A 16,478-nucleotide genomic window follows, 5' to 3' on the forward strand; every position below is an offset into this window, starting at 1 on the left:
AATTTTTGATGAGGTTTCTTTCAAAGAAGGGACAGACCATTTCAGCACACGCTGGAATGGCTGAAACACTAACAGATCACTGGTGTGGTGCAAAGCCCAGGAATACTGTTACGCTCCTTTCCTTGCGCAACCTGTCTGAGCTAACAGGCACCCAAAAATGTCAGGTAAAGTAGCATGCATAGGGGTTGGAAGTGGACCCCGCTGACCAGCATGGTCTGTGACAAGTCATTTGACAGCACTGTGAGGGGAGGGAGCACTGTGGTTTCTTCAAAAGCTGGGTACTCTGGGGGAAAAAAAAGAATCACTAAATTTGCATTTAATGACATCTATTTAAAAACCAAAACAATTACAGCTGCATTAATTTTTTTTCCTTTTCTTTTGCTCGGAGCACAGTCAGCCCTTGCTTGTTGCTTAGGATTCCCATTGAATGCCTTTCTGACTCCAATCAGAGCCCCGCAGCAGCCTCCATGTACCCCTTTTACCTCCATGTACAACCAGCAGTGTTGGTGGTGTTTCATCAGCACAGAGACTGGTTGATCAGGCCCGTCAAGTCCTGCTCTGCAATCTGTTCTTAGCTAGAGGGGTACCAATAATTGGCCCCACAGGCCCTAACTGGTGTGTTTGTGAAAATTGCCTAAAGTCCCAAGCAAAGTCACCCATGACTGACTCATATAAGATGACCGTGTGGTTCATTCCTGTATTGGGCGTGCTAGGTGATATGGCTGTCCGTGACCTCAGACACAGAACTATGGTCTTCTGGTTCAAAAGCATCTGCTTTAATGTGATATTTTGTTAATTTGTCAACCTCAATATTCTACAGGAATTGTTTAATTCCAAGGGAGAAAACCTAAGGGCTTTTGATATGCCTTATTTCTGTAGCTCTGAACCAGTCCGTTTCTGTCAGGTGACACCTGGTGCTTTTGTCAGTTCCAAGTAGTACTTTAAGTTTTAACATTTAAAAACCTTGGGTCAGTGATGTGTGGATGCAAGACAATAAACCACCATATTTCTCATTGGTCACTATCTGCCCTCTGTCCTTGCCACTCTCAAGCACTCGTGTCAAAAGAAGACAGTGTTCAGCTTTCTGAGCAAAGCATTAAAGAGTGTTCTGCTCTGTCTAAAATACCTTATTTATAAATATGGAAATGTTAGGAAATATGCAGTGTGTTAGCGTCAGGCAGCAGCTTGTGTAATACAAGGGAGCAACCTCAACAGAGCAGTCCAGATGTACGCCATCTAAATATCTGGTCTATAAAGTGATGGCTGATACATATGGAGTAACAGGTATTTGTCTAGAACACCAGACTACTAACAGCTGCTATAAAGTGGAACTGGTTGTTCAGACTCCCCCAAATATATACATGCGCTGTCTTGTGTTTTATCAGAGAGTTGGACAATTGCTCTATAGGTCCCGGTGGCCAAAACCCAATTCCTCCCACAAAGGAGCTGAATTATCTCTAATGTTGGTATTCCATTTTCCTTTCAACATGGTGAGTTTTGAAAGCATAATGCAGTTTGGTCTTGCATGCAAACAATTTTTGTAGCAGAGTAACACGCATGAAAAATCTAAATCATGCTGGAAATCTGAAAGGGAAATCCATTTGATTAGGATATATAGTCTGGGATGAAAGCTTCTCTTTATTTGACTTGTGTGTAGCAAAGCTTCACTGGAGAGATTACAGGAAGTCTTGCTGCAGAACTGAGGCTGAGATATAGGTGGTAGATATACGGGTGGATAAGCATTTTCAATTAAAATATTATTGAAAAAATTGTTGGTTTTGCTAAAATGATTTTCCTCAACCATGACTTCTGTCAGGGAGGACCACAGTACAACATCTAAGGGCACTCAGCAGCACTGAATGCCACCACAGAGAAAAACACTGTTTACACTGAAGGGGAAAAATAAATTATTGACCTGGTTGAAATATGGGCAGGAAACTAGGTACTACATCCTGCTTTTCTGAAGTAAAAATGATAAGGGTTTTGATGAGCAGACATAGTAAACAGGGCCTTGGCTTCATGTCTCATCCAGGTGCCAACACCTCCTGCTGTACAGTCCATCGTCCATCACGGTGCGGCACAGCCCTTCCTTGGGCCCTGACTGGGGCAGGATGCAGCGCTCTGAGTCACCCCGTTCCTCCCTGAAGTACTCCTGCCTCCTGGCAGGAACAGGCTGGCAGGAGGGAGGTGTCCACCCTCTGACAAGCACCATTATTTCTTCTTCTGGACAACTTTTTTTCCACTTCCCACTCATCTTCCTTTCTCTCTTCTGCTTCTTTCCCACTTTGAGGTTTTGTGATCCCTTTTCGTCTCTAGCCCACCTCTCCTTTCCTTGTGATTCTCCAGCCAGGGCTCAGCATTCACACGGGCAGAGGGCTTGCTGGGGGGTGGGTACCAGATGGGTGATGCTGCTACTCTGTAGAGATGTTGCTCAGGGAGGTCCCTGTTTTGCTGCTCTTCTGTCTGAATCCATACCTGAGACTGCCTGCCTGCAAAAGCCCAAGCCTGATTAATTTGCATGGGGCTAAAATCATTGGGGTGTACTTTTCAGTATTGAAAGGATTTGGGAACAATTATCCATCTGTTGTTAAGTCTAATGGCAATTCTGTTTCACAGTCTGTTATCATTTGTACCCTGGCTATTATCATAACTGAATAGGTGACTCTGGCTAGTCTTTGAACTCCCAGCTCTTTGTTACCATCTCCCAGCTAAGAGGCAGTTACCTGCCATATAATCACTCTTAATGTGTCTGAGAGCAAAGTCACACAAACTTAAATTGCTGCTGAAGGTTTGTTTGTTTGACTTTGTCCTCAAAGGGGCAAGGAGTGTTTGTACAGTCAGTCGTGCCTGTCAGCTGGGAGGAAGTAAAAACCCTCTGGGAAACAGTTGAGAGCAGATTTTAAGCTTCTTTTCCAGTGGCCCGGCCATGTGGCTGCTCCATATTGCATCAGTGCAAGGTCAATGAGGCTAGATCAGATAACCACCATCTGCTGCACTTTGCACAGAGGGCGGGGAGTGCTGTAGGCACCATTGCCCACAGCAGGGTGGTGGTTTGTGAGGCTGCTCCTTCCTGCATGCCAGACCTGTGGCTGTGGGTATCTTGTAGGGCTCCCACCACCATTTGGGCTGCGGGAGGTTGGAGCACAAGCTGGCCCAGGAGTGCTCCTGTGTGCTGCCCAGGGGTGGCTGGGTGGCCCCTGCTAAACCCAGGGAAGACAGGGGTTGTTGTGGAGAGGCTCCCTGTTGCAGCATGATCCTGAGCAGGGGGAAGGGAAGGTCTCTGTCCCAGTGCTGCTCCTCTCCTTGGCATTGCCTTTTACGAGTCAGATGGGCTCTTCCCATCTCTTGCAGACAAAGCTCCAAGCTGAGAAACACCCTGTCCTGGCGGTGGTTGGCAGTTTCTCTCCCCTTCTGCCAGCCAGCTGGAGATAACGCTTCCCTTGGGAAGGCAGGAAGGATCAGCAGGTAAGTTCACCAACAGGTGTGGCCACAACCAAGAGAAGCCAAATCCAAATTTAAAAAGTGAGTGTGCATTCAACATAGTTATCCAGGACCCTAAAGAAAGCTAGAACAGAGTGAGCCATTAGTCTAGTTGTGAGGCTGAGCCTCTTGAAAGTTATTTCAAGGACTTCTTGTACAGTTACAATAAAACCTTCTTTCAATATGCATTGTCTGTTTTTGCTGCAGTGTGCAGTGTGTCTTACCTCCCTTTGTCTTTTATTGTCAGGAGCCTTCAAGCACCTAATTCTACTCTGACATCTGATTTCTCAAAAAAAAGCATGCAAGTATACACCCCACCTGCATCTGAGGAACAATCCCACCTCATCTGTCAACAAAAAGAATTTTTGATAACTGACAAGAAAGTATACACTACACCATTTGCTGTACTGAAATGTAAGTGCAAACTGAAATTCCTAGGTAAATTTGAACAGATTCTTACTTTTGTTACAGAAACCAAAGATCTGAAGCCCATCAAGGCCAATTAGGTGGTTATTGACTTCAGAGCACTTTGAACTGACTCTGCAAATAGCACCATTAGCCCAAGTGGCCCAAGCAACTCTTCTGTCTGCATGCCTTCAGAGATCTGTCTACACTCCTCTGAAGATGCAAGTTCAGCTTTGCTCTCATTTACTCCTGGGTGAAGGCGAGATCACAATGTATTTATTTTTAGATGTAGTATACCTACGTTAATACAAAATGTACCTTTCGTTTCACACACGCATACAGAAGAGGAAGTGTAACACCCTGCCAAACACACTGGTTTCTTTTCATTTGTCAGCAATGTGAGAGAAGAAATAATCCATTTTATGTTTTATTGTGTTTGTTTGTCATCTGATTTAGTACTTATTTGTTATGCCTAATTACTTTAAAAGAATTCTAGTTCTTGGTCACAAAATCTATGAATAAAAGATGTTCACATACACCATCTAGGCCAGGTGTCACAACTCGGTGCAGAGATCCACACCACAAGATACTTCTGATTTTAATTACTATGTGAATGGATACACTGATTACATGAAAAATCAATAAAATATTAATCAGATAAAGCAAGACAGCAGGTGGCCAAACATATTAATAAGGCGTATGTCTGCAAAACACAAACATATCTCTGCAAACAGGAGGGGCATGCTCATGGTATCACTAGATGTACTCTATCACTGAAACAGCCCAAGTCACCGAAGTGTCACCATGCAAAGCTGTTTAATTTTTAAGCAAGGGTGGGTACATTTTCTGTTTAATCCACTTAGGGACTCACTGGTTCTACTTCCTGTCTGGAAACACGCTTCCCAGACAGGTCACCGGAGTTTTTTCCTGCCTGAGGTGGGCAAGACTGAAATCATTAAGGTCAGTGTACTAAGACAAAGCAAAACAAAACAAAACAGAATTTATGCTCCTTCTTAATGCATTATAATGTGTTAAAAAAGACTCACAGCTCTTTTTTCTGTGTTTGTTTCACTTTGGGAATATCAGAAATATCAAAAGAGCACACACTCTTGCAGTCTCTCCCAGCCATTCTGGGTCAGCTTGTTTAACTGCTTCCAAAATCCATCTGTGGTTTCAGAAACGAATACCAAAACTGTACCTGGCCTAGCCAAATAAAATGTGTAGTTTCTTAATTCATAGGCAGACATAGAGCAAGCAGTCTCGACTTCTTAATAGGCATTTGTGCGACTGACAAGCCAAATTTATTCATCAGCATCCTGCAGCCGGGGACTGGGCTCTGCTCAGAAGCCAAGCTGCTCGGCACAAGGAGGATCTCTCAGTGCCCGCTTGGCACCCTGGGTACAAACTGATGTGCAGGCTGAGTTACAGGCCTGGAAATATCTCCCTGGTAATGTTTTGAGGCTTGGGCTTTTTCCTGTGCTGTGTTTTGCAGAGGAGTGGGATCTGGCGTGAGACAGGCTTTGTTCTTCTCATGTGAGCTGAGCTCTCCTCCCATTTCCCCTCTCAGATCCCTTTGCAGGATATGTTTTTATTGCACCCTCGCTCTCCTCAGTTCAAGCAGTTATTCATTTCCTGACTGTATGTGACCAGATGCATGGCTGTTGTCAGTGGTGTAAATCCTCAGCCTTCAGTTGAACTAAAAATCAGCCTGTGGTGTTTGATGTGCCATGTTAATGGGACATGGCTGTTTTGAGATTTCTGACTTTCACAGAACAAAACACTTCATCTGCGCCTTTAGGAAATAACAATAACTCATTAAGACCACGACCTCATGTTTCTCTTTAAATACAGATGTTATTCAATGTAAAGCTCTAGACTGGTTCTGACAATACATTTTTTTGTTCCTTCTCTGTACAAAATTGAATAATGTATCTCCCTGAGTCTCCTTTTACTCAAGCAGCAAAGGTTGCTCTGATGTCAGCTGCAGGGGTGAGATGTAATGTGGATAGCTGTGAAATCCCCTTTGACAGTTACAACCAAAGTGAAAATATCCTTCAAATCCAAAAAAATCTTTCCTCACATATAGGCTTCCACAGTTTTGTAATTGTAACTGCTAAATCTGAGTGCTTCAGACAGACACTGGACTTTTGAGAGACACAAATTCTTCTCTGGAATCTTTTAAAATTCAGACTATAAAAGATATATCCCCGGGAGAATGCAATCAAGAGAGATGACAGAAACAGAGTTGCCCTACCAAAGGCCAATGAAATCCAAAATAAGAGGGAGACTGTGGAGGCAGATAGGTTGTAAGGGCCCCGTTTCCACTGATGCCTGGGGGAAAGGCAGGGTGTGTTTGTGAGGAAGGGGAGAGAATGGAGGAAGAACACCATTCCCCAAGGAGAAGACCTCTGAGGGAACCTGGCAGGCATTGTGTTCCCATTAGTCCTTATCCCTGTGATAGATGACAAGAAAGGATAGAGAATGCAGAAGGGAACATGCTGATAATAAGGGGAGTTTTCAAAAAATGTTGGAAATAGTTACTGTGACTTGTTTTTTGTGGCCTCAAATCTCATTCTCTTTAAGGTTAGTGACAGAGGACAGTTGAGGCTAAGATACAAGAGTCAGCCAGTTAGGAAGTGGTGGTCACAGAAGCTGAACTCTGGCCATATGAGGGACAACTCCAGGGGCTAGGGAACAGCTGGGTGTGGGAGGTACCTCAGTGCAGTGCAGGAACCTGGACAAGTAACTTAGAATACCCGCCTAATTTTTAAGCAACTACAGTTCACTGAGATGAATCTGACTTTTTCTGATAGTCTGTGGCCGATATTTCAGCTTACTGAATTTGGGGCCCAAACACATTTTGTCTAGGGAGCCAAATCTCCCTTTGAATTAAGAGAGACCATATGTGGCAAAGACAAGAGGCTTGTGATTTTACCAAGCTTTGGCTTAAAGTGCTGGGACACCTAGGTACTTAACTGCATCTATTTTAGCACAAAGCCTTAGACGCTTTCATCCTGCTTGAGCAATCCCTACAGAATTAGCTTTTCTGGAACATGAAACCCTATTGGACTTTGTAAACAAGCCACATTAAGCTGAATGCAAAGCCCAGCTACTATTTCAATTTCTGTAAATTATGCAAGGATATAAATGATGACTACATCAGTAAGCTAGACCAGAAGCTGATTCACTCATGTATTGATCCATGCATGGTCTATCTTCATGCCTTGCAGAAAAAAACAATTAAAATGGTTACACTAAGCTATAGAACTTGAAAGCAGTAGTTGAGATGGAAGAGTGATTCCCTGCTTGAAGAGTAGCAGATGAAGCTATAGTTTGTATATTAACCCTCTTCTAATTTGCATCACTTTAAATGCTTCTTAGCTGTGTGTGACCAAAGTGGAACAAATAATTAGCTTGAAAAATAGAAGAAATTCAGTTGGTACTTTATTACTTTAATGCCATGTGTTTGTTCCATGCTCTTTTTTTTCTCACTGCCTCAAAAAGCAAAAATAGGAAAAGATGTTTGTATTTTTAAATCTGTGCGATGACAGAAGTAATAGCAAAAGCTCATTCCTGCAGTCTGGGAGTGTGACCAAGCACCTTTGGTAAAAATTCCCATTACAGGATGTAGATGGACAAGCAGGAAAACCAAGGGAAGAGGGCATTCAAGTTTCCTAAATGCAAGAAAAAGAAATAAAGGAGAAAGAAATATATCCATCCCTTGCAATCATCAGCCAATCAGGATGCAGGAATGACATACAATTTTCTTCAGCGTGTGGGTGAGTAAACCATAATTCTGCACTCCCATTGTCTTTGATGCTAAAATGTAGCTATAGGAAGGGTAAAATTTTTTAAATCTTGAGAGGCTTTCGAGAAACAAAATATCACATGAACAGACTGTACATACAGGCAGTTTCTTGAATCATGAACTGTTTATCTGTAAGCTTGAACACAAATAAATACAATTTACATAAAAGCAAACCATGTAATGGGTCTGCTTCTGATTCGTTCGGCTTCTATTTTAATTAGCTAATGCAGACACTGGCAAATGGTATGCTACTTGTTGTTAAGGATCCTTTAGTCATCTGCCATTTTTGCACTTTTTGATTGGCTGCTGCTAAGGGAAATGAAAGCTCTTAGTGGTTGCACATAAGAAAAATGACTCCAGCACAGTGCTGTGGAAAGCTATGCTTTTATCTCGCTTCATCTTCACCACCCCCATGTTATTAAGTTTAAATTCTTTGGCTGAAAGTTTTAAGCACAGCATTAGTAATATCTGCTTTCACGTACACAGTTTTCACTTCATAGGTTGACTTTCACTGTAACTCTGTTTATTCCAGGAGTATTACACCTGGGATTGTTTTAACCCAGCATGTCAAGGTACAGTGTTAAACAGCTGTTCAAATTGTATGCAAGCAGTTTTGCAAAATTTGACTGCCAAAACTAAATCAAAGGCAAAATATTTTTCAAAGGCAAAAGATAAGTAAAGCCAGGTTTAAAATATTAAAATCTGTCCCCTTGCCTCCCCTCCCCCCCTTTTTGTTTTTTTTTTTTCTTTGAATCTGATAACAGCTGAGAAAGCAGGGCTGAACTTGATTGAGAAATGCACAGGGAACTCCAAGTCCTTGCTGCCCTCAGGAACAAGGCACTCTGGCAAGCACTGTCTTTTGTTGATGTTTGAAATGGAGGTCTCTCTTGCCAATTGAAGTATAAGTTTGTTTTTTTTTTTCTGGAAAGCCCAGAACAGCTTTTCAAAATGCCAGCTGTCCACTCTGAATGCATGTACAAATTTTTGATAGACAAGGAACACAATGTATCTTTTCATTTAACCTAGCAAATGGTGTATAAGCAGACTATGTGCCTAGAGCTGGTTCAGTTTTATCACTCTCATGAATGGTGACGGTGACACAGTGGCAGCTTTTCCTTGCTCAGCAGTGTGGCTTCCAGCAGTAGGTGTTCTGCAACCACTCTTGAATACCATCACTCTGCATTTTCAGTGACACAAAGCAATATATCAACCTCCCAAAACACCAGATAAGTTCAGCTAAGAATATCACCCTTCCCCAGTTAGCGTTTTTCCTCAGCTTACAGAGGAAAATCAATTCAATTCTGTAATAAGTGTTTTTTGCAAATTTCCCATAATGAGAGAAAGAAAATAAAATGCCTGAAGAGCAGAAAATCGAAATGCTAAACCTTTGATCCTGGATTTGAAGCTAATCTATGCAATTAGAAGTGCTTTTTGTCACAAAGGGAAGAGTCACAGGAAGAAAGGATAGCACACAGCACGAAGAAGCGATCCAGGGAAAGACTGAGAAAATGGTGTTTCAATCATCTTCACAGTCACACAAATCCTTCCTCAAGAGTAAACAAAGCACCTGAAAAAAAATGAGAGAGAAAGAAGGAGAACAGCATCAAACAGACAGGCAAAAGCTTCCGAACAATTTCCTCCAGGTTATCTCTCTGGAGGCAAAATTTAACACTATCACATCAGGGAGGCCATATTGAAGGGAGGGGCTTCCCAGTGTGTAGGAGCCATTATAAGGATGTGAACAGGACTTCAAGCTGTATTTTTTGTTTAGGAACGTCCTCCTGGCTTGAGAGGTTGCTTATAACCCAGGAGAGCATTTGATGGCTATTTGTTAATGCACATTCCCATAGCCAAGAACTATTTTTGCCTGGCTGATCCAATTCATGGACTTAGATGCTGCCAGAGAAGAAGGCAATTTAATGAGTCTTCTCTGGTGGAGCATAAATATCCACATGAAGAGAAAGCCATGTGTGATGATGCATAAGTATCAGTAACCTTTCCTTGTGTTGGCAGGGAGGTCACAGAAACAAAATCAGAGTCTTGCAAGAATAATTTTTGAGAAAGTGTTGGGCAGTATTGGAGCCTCTGCTAGTGCAGGCAGCCACTGCCTCCTCTGTGTGTGGCTGGCAGGTGAAGCCTCCCAGCCCTGGGCTTAGACTCATACTGTGCATCGATTTTGTCCTGGATGCCTGTGTAAGGGTATTGCAAACCACTGTAAGCTTGAACTCATGTGGAAGACAGAGACCTCCTCTCTCTTACCTTTTTTCTTCTTTTATTGATGAACCAGGAATAATTTTTAAAATACTTGGAAGAGTGCTGTTGATGTGAGCCACTGATGACTCACCTCAGAGAGGTGGGATTCTCACTGACACAATGGCTGTGACTCCCTTTCAGTGACCATTTACATGAAGCTTTTTTTTCCACCAAACTGGAGAATGGTAGTCAAGATGGTTTGCACCTTAAACTGGAGCTAAAAAGTACCGCACTTTGTGGCATCCCCAGCAGCGTAGTTGGTGGCTGTAATTATTTTCTATAGGGAGGCAGGAATGGAAAAGGGTAAAATTTTTATGGGGCTTTTCTGACTTCAAAATGTGCAGTGATGGAATTTTCTGAGAGGTTTCTGACCTCCATACCCACTTAGTCTTTCAGCAAGTGTGATTTGTGTCTGGGAACTAGCACTGAAATTTGAATAAAGAAAAAAATATGAATGTTTTATTTAAAAGTATATGCAAATAGAATGGACTTTTGGGTGTCTCTGTGTCCATTTTCTTTAGCAGAAAATGGCCTGTCTCCATTCTCTCTTTCCACCTCATGGTTTCCCCAGGTGAAAAAGTAAGAAGTAATCTCTTTATCTAACTTGGTCACTAAAAAGCTATTGCTGCACATGAACAGGTATTGCTGTTTGAATCTATGCAAGGAGTCAGAATGCAGCTACAATGAAGCCTCAAATGCTCATTACGCAATGGTGCTTCATTTATTACTCACTATCCTGTCATAGACAGCTAGGCTGAGCAAGGCAGCAGTTAGGTAAGATCAGTTACCTCATTCAGAGAAAAAATGGAACTGCTGTGGTGCTTTAAACATTCCTTGATTTTTGCTATTAATTCTGTGTTGACTTGATTTGTTAGAATATGCTTTTGGAAAAATAAAGCTGTTTGACTAGCAAATGTCCTTGGGCAAGTCACAGTCCTCTGACAACTTGACCCTATCAAAGTTGCTTTGCTGATCACTTATGCTAAGCTGAGTGACAGTGCCTTGCCATTTAAACAAAGGACCCAGTAAATACTTTGACTGTGACTCTTCAGTTGGGGGTCACCTTCCTGGAGAACTTCATGTTGTAGAAGCTTTGGAGACCTGCTGCCAGCAGCAAGGCACAGTTCTGTGGTACTTACTGACCATGTTAGGTGGCAGGGAATGGCTTGAAATACATCCACAAGTGCTCATGTGGGGATACCTTTGCCAAAATGGTCTTGTCCAAATTGTCCCCTGTGAGAAAAAGACGTGTCAGAAGTGGCACAGAGCGAGAGGCTGATACCAGCTTCTCAAGTCTCATGTTGGGTAATGGGTAGAGTGAGCTATGTAGTGGGGCTTCTTCTTGGCTGGTAAAGCCTCTTTCCTTAGTTGACAACATGATTCAGTCCGTCGCATTTTTGATGCCAACTCCTTTCCATATTGTACTTGTAATATTACAGAGCTTTCCAGCGAAGGCTCTGATCCCCTATCCAGTACTGTGAAACTAATGAATGCTGCAATTTAAGATTTTATGACTGTTCTCTGCTACTACTAAAATGAGGATTGGCTTTTCTGGCAGCTGGTTACAGCATGGAGTAGGATGGAGTAGATTCCAGGTTTCCAGAAGCAAATTAGAGTGCCCAGTGATGAGAATCTGGAAATGAATCCAAACTGATCAAAGCACATTTAGGTATCCATGCACCATTCAGCTAAAAGTCTGAAGTGTGCCTCCTGTGGTATTCCTTCAATGCTGGTGAAACCATAGAGGCTTGAAGTTAGCTGGGTTATTTATGCATTCTGTACATTGAAAAATGGATGAAGCAGATGGTATTTGAAATTTCCCGTATATTCAATGATAACTCTGAGCTTCCTGGCTTCTAAAAGTTATTTTTCAATAACTGGACCAATCTGAACTAGGCTTTCTGCCATCGTGTTACTTATCCGTGCTGTCTAATGCATTACAGCTTAATGAAATTTGTTACCTACAATATTATAAATCATTGTAGGAAATATAAAATAGCATTTGTGTTTTTTTAAATGGGTTTTCTCCATGTACTTTTTGTTTGTTTTCTCCTATAATTTGCTTAACTGAAATTTCAATTTTAACTCTACAGAAAATCAAAAGTGCATTTTCCAGCTGCGAAGAGATGCAATGAACTTCTCTTAACTTACCCAGCAGGCTCATTGTATTGCTTCTCAGTGAGGCAATCTGGAAGCTAGATAAGCCATCTGATGATGGTTTTGACAAACCATGGAAGGGTCCTTAGCTTTCTGAGATGCAGTCAGTTTGAGCCATGGAATTGACTGAATCAGGCATGGATTTTCCAGAGGTGTGGGCATGTCTTGGCTACAGCTGGAGAGTGTGTACACAATGGTTTCATGCAGTAGCTCTTCGCTGCATCAACACCTAGCTTGCTTTGGCACAAAGGAGCTATGGCAGAGCCACTCTGGTGACCTGAATCTGATACTAATCCCACTTATTGCCTCTGTTCCTTTGTCACCTCCCAGGAAGTAAAAGGAGCATGGACTGCACTGGCTAATACGTGCTTGGTTGTTGACCAAATGTACAGGGTTCAGTTTGTTGAATCTTGTGAACAGCTTAGGTTTTCTGTAGTTGGCTCAGACTGGCAGCATTGTCTGAAATAAGAAAGAAAGCAATGTTTTCATTACAAGCTGTGGTCATAGTCAGCATGATCCTTTGCATTGCTCTGAGGCAAGTGATGCAGCCTGGGAATAACATATGCTATCTCCTCTGCACCTACGGAGATGATTTTCTCCACTAGTTCTGAAGTTTCATAACAGGGGAATTAGCGACGTCAAAACCAAGGTTGAAGAACTATTTGTTTTCACCTTTTCTCCCCGCCTCTGTTTATTTAACTGATAGCCAACAAACATCAGACAGCAAGAGAGCATGGGCAGAACAAGCGGCAGGGAAATGAAAAGCCTGCAGTCTACTTTCACTGCCTCTGGTAGCAAAAACAGTGAATACAGAGTCTAGTTTCCTATAAGATGAGATGCTATGTCATAGCAGAAGGATATACTTCATGTATTGTTAATGTACATGGAGTAGAAGGTACGAACAAAATCTTAATCTTTGGATAAAAACCTCACTTAAAAAGTGGGAACTTGTTAGAGAAAAGGGCAGGATGTAATCCCATTTCACATGTGAATACTTGGGATGCTTTGGAAGGGCATTCCACATAAAGGAACTTTAGCTAGGGGCTAACTTCCAATGGGAAAAAAAGAAGCTTGTCTAGGGACAATCTGATTTGGGTGCTCTGAATCTTGCACTGGGGATGGCAGACTCTCCACTGGCAAAAGAGAAAGCCCAGGAGAACTATTGCCCTGTGCCTGCAGCCAGCCTTTGGGAAGACTCCTCTTAGCCTGTATTCCTGAGCTTATGCACTTTCAGTGCAGTAATTGGTCTCTGAGTCAACATCTGTACAGTTTGCTGTGCATTTCAGCAGCAGTTGTATTTAAGGTATGTAAATAATGTTGTCAGAACAATAAACCAACAACACTTCCTAGAAATACAGTGGAGAACATGATTCTGGCGTAGCCCTTTATTTTTAAGTTTTCAGTGAGATTTTTTTTCTTTTCTATTTTAAAACAGCTTCCAAACAGTAACTCATGCCAGGAAAAACAGAGCCATTCTCTCAATGACAACAATGCTCATTGTGTTTTCTGTAACAGATGCCAGGATTTTATCACCAGCCCAGACATTAACCCTCTTGGTATCATTCTGAAAGGAAGCATCCGTGCACCCCACTGACTTCTATTCCCTATGGTGCTTCATTATGCCTCCTACCTTTAAAGCTTCATACGTACTTCCTTGACTAATACATCAAGAAGATCTACAGAGCTGACATTTTTTTTCCTCTCGTTTTGAAAGGGAGAATTTGTGCTTTCTGGTTTCCCACCAAACATGTATAAGAAAAAAAAAAACAACCCAACAGAACTATAGCTTGTTTTTTCTTCTCCCAAACAAAAGGGAATGATTTGGATAACCAAGCTTTAAAAAGCTTTCTGTTTACTGGACAAGTATCACTAGCGCTTGTCCACAAAGGGCACATTCTTTCCACAGAAGTATCTATTCAAATGATACATCTTCCAGTCAGCAGATTTCAACATGTGGAAATCTGAGACCAGCAATTATGTATTTATGGCATGGAAAGGCTCATTGGAAGTGCTCCCAGCATCTCCTCTACATTTAAGATACTGCAGTCGCACAGTCTTACACAGACGTGCAAGGAAAGCCTCCGCTGATAATTCCCCGAGTACCACAGTGAAGAAGAAAGGCTGATCCTCTAGCTGACAACTGGTTTCAGTGAGAGGCATATGCTTCACTGACTGCATATTTCTCTGTGTACTTTGCAGTAACATTTGCATCTATGGGACAAATTCTGAAAACATTGCAATGACCAGTTTATGTAGCTACTACTGCTCCTCTGAATGGGATTATCTGATATGAAAAAGTGTCAGTCAGCAATGCTAAAGCAAGTACTCAAGAGAAATGTCTGCAATGCTATGGCCAACTGTAGTTACAAAGGGCAAACTATTGTCATCAGTGATTATTATTACTGTGTTCTCAGGTAGTGCTTTCCTTTAGGTTGCAAATAGACAGGTTAAACCTATCTGGGTCATTGGTAATTTTGAAAAGAAAGGTGGAACAGCATGACTTTTAAATAGAACTGATTGTTTAATACACAAACTTTTTCATTTGAGGAGTGAAGAGGTAAAAAATGATGCCACAGAGGCATATAAAATGATTCATATTATAGAGACAGCTGAGGACAGTTAGAATCTCCTCTTCACACTACCTGTGACAGAAAAGAGAAAGGCATGCAAGAGAAAATTGGATGAAACTGAAATATCCTAATTTAAAGCCACAAGAACAAAACCAAATACAACATGAAGTTAGACCTGGGAACTCACAGTCACAGGGTATTACTAAAAGAAAGTAATCAGTAGGATTCAGAGAGAAAGGCTCAGGAATAAAAATATCATTTGCAGTCACACTGTGTAGGATAACAATTATCTGTCCTCATACTTCAATATATGAGCTGATTGCCAGCTGGGGAAAGTTTAAAATTTCCCCTCGAGCAGTAGTGTTACACGATTATCAAGTACACTATAGGGAATTCAATGTTTTCCTCTGGAACATCTGCCATAGAGCATTGCCTGAGAAAGGATATGGAACAAAGCAGATGAACAAGCTATTCCAGTGTTAATAAGTCCCAAAATAATTTTAGCATAGTTACGTATAGTACTGCTTTGCAAACACTTGGGATGAGAAGGGCCAGATATGGATGTGGATGTGCACAGTGGTGTGGATGTTTAAAAGGTCTCAAGAAGTTACTTTGAAGGAATATATTTGGTTTAATTTCTCCTTTCCTGTTTTTTTTTAATTAATTAGAATATATTTTGAGCTTGTTTCAGGCGTACAAAAGGACATTAATCTGTCAGATTAATACAAAAATACAAACCTGTTATTTTAGCTGCCCTTAGCTCAAGGAGAAGAGGAAAGATTTTAGAAAAGAATAATAAATCCAGTATCAAAATAGTATAGCCACTGATTTTCCATAAATCTATTGATATTGTTACTATTGCTCTTATTATTTCTACTTAGGCAGATTGATAGCAGCTTTTATCATCCTTCTAGGTGTCTTATCAAATCCTGGTGTGTGCAACAGAGCTGATAAAAGATGAGAAATGCCACCCCTGGGATCTCCATGGATTATATTTATGCATGGCTGTTCAATGACAGCCAGTCACAGAGAGCTGGAAAGTAGTTTTATTGTTCTGGCAGGGCAGCTGCTATTCTTCTTCCACCAGCAGAGTAGAAAAGGATGCACCTGCCATTGTGTGAGAGACTGAAATTTAATTTCTCGCAATTTTCAAACCGCATTGGTGTGCAAAGGGGCCATCTTCAGGGGATCAGGAGGCCAATGAAAGGAAAGAAAAAGAAGGGAGTAAATTACCTCTTGGCCTTGGAAGCTGATGCTGAAATAAGAAGTAGGGGCACACGAAAGAGCATGCAGGAACTTTAGTGAATAAGTAGTTCTCTGACTGAGAGTAGCAGGGAAGCATGAAATAGCTTGGGTTCTGCTAATTTTGTCTTATCTCAAGGACCTTTCACAGAAAGTCATCCTAGGAGGTGGGAGCATCCTGCCTCCTGGTGTGAGAGGCGTGTGTCAAGAGCAACCCTCTGGCTTGGCAATAGTGCTGAGCAAGAGAAGTCTGTAATGCTTTGTGTTCCCACTTTCAATCTCTTCCAGCATTAGGCCTTGCTTAAAATTCAGTCTCTCTTCTCCTCAAGGAACAGAAAGCAATTATATTTTTTATACTTCATACTCCAGTCTGCCCTATAGTCCCAGGTTGCCTTCTGTCATCAAGGCCTTTAGCCTGAAAGGGCTTACTTTAAGAACAGCTGGGACCATTGGTCAGTTGGAAACATCTATCAATGTCTATCTATTCACCTTAGCTCTTCATTCGTCCCACTGCTCTTATACAATTTTTTCTTCTTGTTTTTCTCTTTTAAAGTATTATTTTT

General features: G+C 41.7%; 1 long non-coding RNA gene across 2 annotated transcripts; it reads left to right on the plus strand.

The window, feature by feature from the left end:
- The first annotated feature begins 3,031 nt into the window (after positions 1-3,031).
- On the plus strand, positions 3,032-6,073 carry LOC142061192 (uncharacterized). 2 transcript variants are annotated; one of them, XR_012662122.1, is made up of 3 exons: positions 3,032-3,091; positions 3,352-3,465; positions 3,728-6,073. It is a non-coding gene; the product is annotated as an uncharacterized LOC142061192 (long non-coding RNA). The 2 variants fall into 2 exon arrangements; XR_012662144.1 differs by having other exon boundaries at positions 3,952-6,073.
- Positions 6,074-16,478: the final 10,405 nt, after the last annotated feature.

This window comes from Phalacrocorax aristotelis, chromosome 1 (genome assembly GCF_949628215.1).
Source record: "Phalacrocorax aristotelis chromosome 1, bGulAri2.1, whole genome shotgun sequence".
Taxonomy (NCBI): Eukaryota; Metazoa; Chordata; class Aves; order Suliformes; family Phalacrocoracidae; genus Phalacrocorax; species Phalacrocorax aristotelis.